Raw genomic sequence first — 5,000 nt, 5'->3', positions numbered from 1 at the left:
GGAAAGAAAACCCAAAAGCTTAAAGCACCTGGTATTCCTAGGCAGTCTCTCATCAAAGTGCTAACCAGACCTAAACCTGCTAAGATTCAGAGATCGGGCATTGACTCTATTTTTTGGCAAAATTATTATATACTAAGTGAAAAATGTCCAAAAAGCTTACAGCACCTGGTATTCCCAGGCAGTCTCCCATCCATGTACTAACCAGGCCCAAACCTGCTAATATTCAGAGATCGGGCATTGACTCTATTTTTTGGCAAAATTATTATATACTAAGTGAAAAATGTCCAAAAAGCTTACAGCACCTGGTATTCCCAGGCGGTCTCCCATCCAAGTACTAACCAGGCCCAAACCTGCTTAGCTTCCGAGATCAGATGAGATCGGGCATAGCCAGGTTGGTATGGCCGTAAGCGAAGACAGCAGCAAAGAGAGGGCTATTTAAAGACCAGCCAATCTAATCGCCAGTACATTATATAAGTAGGAAAGAAAACCCAAAAGCTTAAAGCACCTGGTATTCCTAGGCAGTCTCTCATCAAAGTGCTAACCATACCTAAACCTGCTAAGATTCAGAGATCGAACATTGACTCTTTTTTTTTTTTTTTTTTTTTTTTTTTTTTTAATGAAAGATTATTATATAATTCGTGAAATTTTCCAAAGAGATTAAAGCACCTGGTATTCCCAGGCAGTCTCTCATCAAAGTGCTAACCAGACCTAAACCTGCTAAGATTCAGAGATCGGGCATTGACTCTATTTGTTGGCAAAATTATTATATACTAAGTGAAAAATGTCCAAAAAGCTTACAGCACCTGGTATTCCCAGGCGGTCTCCCATCCAAGTACTAACCAGGCCCAAACCTGCTTAGCTTCCGAGATCAGATGAGATCGGGCATAGCCAGGTTGGTATGGCCGTAAGCGAAGACTGCTGCAAAGAGAGGGCTATTTAAAGACCAGCCAATCTAATCGCCAGTACATTATATAAGTAGGAAAGAAAACCCAAAAGCTTAAAGCACCTGGTATTCCTAGGCAGTCTCTCATCAAAGTGCTAACCATACCTAAACCTGCTAAGATTCAGAGATCGGGCATTGACTCTTTTTTTTTTTTTTTTTTTTTAAATGAAAGATTATTATATAATTCGTGAAATTTTCCAAAGAGATTAAAGCACCTGGTATTCCCAGGCAGTCTCTCATCAAAGTGCTAACCAGACCTAAACCTGCTAAGATTCAGAGATCGGGCATTGACTCTATTTTTTGGCAAAATTATTATATACTAAGTGAAAAATGTCCAAAAAGCTTACAGCACCTGGTATTCCCAGGCAGTCTCCCATCCATGTACTAACCAGGCCCAAACTTGTTAATATTCAGAGATCGGGCATTGACTCTATTTTTTGGCAAAATTATTATATACTAAGTGAAAAATGTCCAAAAAGCTTACAGCACCTGGTATTCCCAGGCGGTCTCCCATCCAAGTACTAACCAGGCCCAAACCTGCTTAGCTTCCGAGATCAGACGAGATCGGGCATAGCCAGGTTGGTATGGCCGTAAGCGAAGACAGCAGCAAAGAGAGGGCTATTTAAAGACCAGCCAATCTAATCGCCAGTACATTATATAAGTAGGAAAGAAAACCCAAAAGCTTAAAGCACCTGGTATTCCTAGGCAGTCTCTCATCAAAGTGCTAACCATACCTAAACCTGCTAAGATTCAGAGATCGGGCATTGACTCTTTTTTTTTTTTTTTTTTTTAAATGAAAGATTATTATATAATTCGTGAAATTTTCCAAAGAGATTAAAGCACCTGGTATTCCCAGGCAGTCTCTCATCAAAGTGCTAACCAGACCTAAACCTGCTAAGATTCAGAGATCGGGCATTGACTCTATTTTTTGGCAAAATTATTATATACTAAGTGAAAAATGTCCAAAAAGCTTACAGCACCTGGTATTCCCAGGCAGTCTCCCATCCATGTACTAACCAGGCCCAAACCTGTTAATATTCAGAGATCGGGCATTGACTCTATTTTTTGGCAAAATTATTATATACTAAGTGAAAAATGTCCAAAAAGCTTACAGCACCTGGTATTCCCAGGCGGTCTCCCATCCAAGTACTAACCAGGCCCAAACCTGCTTAGCTTCCGAGATCAGACGAGATCGGGCATAGCCAGGTTGGTATGGCCGTAAGCGAAGACAGCAGCAAAGAGAGGGCTATTTAAAGACCAGCCAATCTAATCGCCAGTACATTATATAAGTAGGAAAGAAAACCCAAAAGCTTACAGCACCTGGTATTCCCAGGCAGTCTCCCATCCATGTACTAACCAGGCCCAAACTTGTTAATATTCAGAGATCGGGCATTGACTCTATTTTTTGGCAAAATTATTATATACTAAGTGAAAAATGTCCAAAAAGCTTACAGCACCTGGTATTCCCAGGCGGTCTCCCATCCAAGTACTAACCAGGCCCAAACCTGCTTAGCTTCCGAGATCAGACGAGATCGGGCATAGCCAGGTTGGTATGGCCGTAAGCGAAGACAGCAGCAAAGAGAGGGCTATTTAAAGACCAGCCAATCTAATCGCCAGTACATTATATAAGTAGGAAAGAAAACCCAAAAGCTTAAAGCACCTGGTATTCCTAGGCAGTCTCTCATCAAAGTGCTAACCATACCTAAACCTGCTAAGATTCAGAGATCGGGCATTGACTCTTTTTTTTTTTTTTTTTTTTTAAATGAAAGATTATTATATAATTCGTGAAATTTTCCAAAGAGATTAAAGCACCTGGTATTCCCAGGCAGTCTCTCATCAAAGTGCTAACCAGACCTAAACCTGCTAAGATTCAGAGATCGGGCATTGACTCTATTTTTTGGCAAAATTATTATATACTAAGTGAAAAATGTCCAAAAAGCTTACAGCACCTGGTATTCCCAGGCAGTCTCCCATCCATGTACTAACCAGGCCCAAACCTGTTAATATTCAGAGATCGGGCATTGACTCTATTTTTTGGCAAAATTATTATATACTAAGTGAAAAATGTCCAAAAAGCTTACAGCACCTGGTATTCCCAGGCGGTCTCCCATCCAAGTACTAACCAGGCCCAAACCTGCTTAGCTTCCGAGATCAGACGAGATCGGGCATAGCCAGGTTGGTATGGCCGTAAGCGAAGACAGCAGCAAAGAGAGGGCTATTTAAAGACCAGCCAATCTAATCGCCAGTACATTATATAAGTAGGAAAGAAAACCCAAAAGCTTAAAGCACCTGGTATTCCTAGGCAGTCTCTCATCAAAGTGCTAACCATACCTAAACCTGCTAAGATTCAGAGATCGGGCATTGACCCTTTTTTTTTTTTTTTTTTTTTTTTTTTTAAAGAAAGATTATTATATTATTCGTGAAATTTTCCAAAGAGATTAAAGCACCTGGTATTCCCAGGCAGTCTCTCATCAAAGTGCTAACCAGACCTAAACCTGCTAAGATTCAGAGATCGGGAATTGACTCTATTTTTTGGCAAAATTATTATATACTAAGTGAAAAATGTCCAAAAAGCTTACAGCACCTGGTATTCCCAGGCAGTCTCTCATCAAAGTGCTAACCAGACCTAAACCTGCTAAGATTCAGAGATCGGGCATTGACTCTATTTTTTGGCAAAATTATTATATACTAAGTGAAAAATGTCCAAAAAGCTTACAGCACCTGGTATTCCCAGGCAGTCTCCCATCCATGTACTAACCAGGCCCAAACCTGCTAATATTCAGAGATCGGGCATTGACTCTATTTTTTGGCAAAATTATTATATACTAAGTGAAAAATGTCCAAAAAGCTTACAGCACCTGGTATTCCCAGGCGGTCTCCCATCCAAGTACTAACCAGGCCCAAACCTGCTTAGCTTCCGAGATCAGATGAGATCGGGCATAGCCAGGTTGGTATGGCCGTAAGCGAAGACAGCAGCAAAGAGAGGGCTATTTAAAGACCAGCCAATCTAATCGCCAGTACATTATATAAGTAGGAAAGAAAACCCAAAAGCTTAAAGCACCTGGTATTCCTAGGCAGTCTCTCATCAAAGTGCTAACCATACCTAAACCTGCTAAGATTCAGAGATCGAACATTGACTCTTTTTTTTTTTTTTTTTTTTTTTTTTTTTTTTTTTAATGAAAGATTATTATATAATTCGTGAAATTTTCCAAAGAGATTAAAGCACCTGGTATTCCCAGGCAGTCTCTCATCAAAGTGCTAACCAGACCTAAACCTGCTAAGATTCAGAGATCGGGCATTGACTCTATTTGTTGGCAAAATTATTATATACTAAGTGAAAAATGTCCAAAAAGCTTACAGCACCTGGTATTCCCAGGCGGTCTCCCATCCAAGTACTAACCAGGCCCAAACCTGCTTAGCTTCCGAGATCAGATGAGATCGGGCATAGCCAGGTTGGTATGGCCGTAAGCGAAGACTGCTGCAAAGAGAGGGCTATTTAAAGACCAGCCAATCTAATCGCCAGTACATTATATAAGTAGGAAAGAAAACCCAAAAGCTTAAAGCACCTGGTATTCCTAGGCAGTCTCTCATCAAAGTGCTAACCATACCTAAACCTGCTAAGATTCAGAGATCGGGCATTGACTCTTTTTTTTTTTTTTTTTTTTTAAATGAAAGATTATTATATAATTCGTGAAATTTTCCAAAGAGATTAAAGCACCTGGTATTCCCAGGCAGTCTCTCATCAAAGTGCTAACCAGACCTAAACCTGCTAAGATTCAGAGATCGGGCATTGACTCTATTTTTTGGCAAAATTATTATATACTAAGTGAAAAATGTCCAAAAAGCTTACAGCACCTGGTATTCCCAGGCAGTCTCCCATCCATGTACTAACCAGGCCCAAACTTGTTAATATTCAGAGATCGGGCATTGACTCTATTTTTTGGCAAAATTATTATATACTAAGTGAAAAATGTCCAAAAAGCTTACAGCACCTGGTATTCCCAGGCGGTCTCCCATCCAAGTACTAACCAGGCCCAAACCTGCTTAGCTTCCGAGA

The 5,000-nt window shown here is 40.3% G+C and overlaps 9 non-coding genes across 9 annotated transcripts in view; all 9 read right to left on the bottom strand.

Moving 5' to 3' along the window:
- Positions 1-290: 290 nt before the first annotated feature.
- LOC128008178 (5S ribosomal RNA) lies at positions 291-409 on the bottom strand. Its single transcript, XR_008179916.1, has one exon. It is a non-coding gene; the product is annotated as a 5S ribosomal RNA (ribosomal RNA).
- Positions 410-791: 382 nt separating this feature from the next.
- Positions 792-910, bottom strand: LOC128008167 (5S ribosomal RNA). Its single transcript, XR_008179905.1, has one exon. It is a non-coding gene; the product is annotated as a 5S ribosomal RNA (ribosomal RNA).
- A 510-nt stretch (positions 911-1,420) lies between these two features.
- Positions 1,421-1,539, bottom strand: LOC128008763 (5S ribosomal RNA). The gene has a single exon (XR_008180492.1). It is a non-coding gene; the product is annotated as a 5S ribosomal RNA (ribosomal RNA).
- A 509-nt stretch (positions 1,540-2,048) lies between these two features.
- On the bottom strand, positions 2,049-2,167 carry LOC128008762 (5S ribosomal RNA). Its single transcript, XR_008180490.1, has one exon. It is a non-coding gene; the product is annotated as a 5S ribosomal RNA (ribosomal RNA).
- A 221-nt stretch (positions 2,168-2,388) lies between these two features.
- LOC128008761 (5S ribosomal RNA) lies at positions 2,389-2,507 on the bottom strand. The gene has a single exon (XR_008180489.1). It is a non-coding gene; the product is annotated as a 5S ribosomal RNA (ribosomal RNA).
- Positions 2,508-3,017: 510 nt separating this feature from the next.
- LOC128008760 (5S ribosomal RNA) lies at positions 3,018-3,136 on the bottom strand. Its single transcript, XR_008180488.1, has one exon. It is a non-coding gene; the product is annotated as a 5S ribosomal RNA (ribosomal RNA).
- Positions 3,137-3,789: 653 nt separating this feature from the next.
- Positions 3,790-3,908, bottom strand: LOC128008155 (5S ribosomal RNA). Its single transcript, XR_008179893.1, has one exon. It is a non-coding gene; the product is annotated as a 5S ribosomal RNA (ribosomal RNA).
- A 386-nt stretch (positions 3,909-4,294) lies between these two features.
- LOC128008144 (5S ribosomal RNA) lies at positions 4,295-4,413 on the bottom strand. Its single transcript, XR_008179882.1, has one exon. It is a non-coding gene; the product is annotated as a 5S ribosomal RNA (ribosomal RNA).
- A 510-nt stretch (positions 4,414-4,923) lies between these two features.
- The window catches only part of LOC128008759 (5S ribosomal RNA), a 119-nt gene continuing 42 nt past the window's right edge, over positions 4,924-5,000 (bottom strand). The window contains exon 1 of the ribosomal RNA XR_008180487.1: positions 4,924-5,000. This exon is cut by the window's right edge and continues 42 nt beyond it. This is a non-coding gene — a ribosomal RNA (5S ribosomal RNA).

This window comes from Carassius gibelio, chromosome B22 (genome assembly GCF_023724105.1).
Source record: "Carassius gibelio isolate Cgi1373 ecotype wild population from Czech Republic chromosome B22, carGib1.2-hapl.c, whole genome shotgun sequence".
In the NCBI taxonomy this organism is placed as follows: Eukaryota; Metazoa; Chordata; class Actinopteri; order Cypriniformes; family Cyprinidae; genus Carassius; species Carassius gibelio.
Note: the sequence above shows the minus strand (reverse complement) of the source record. Positions and strands in the feature narration are given on the sequence as shown.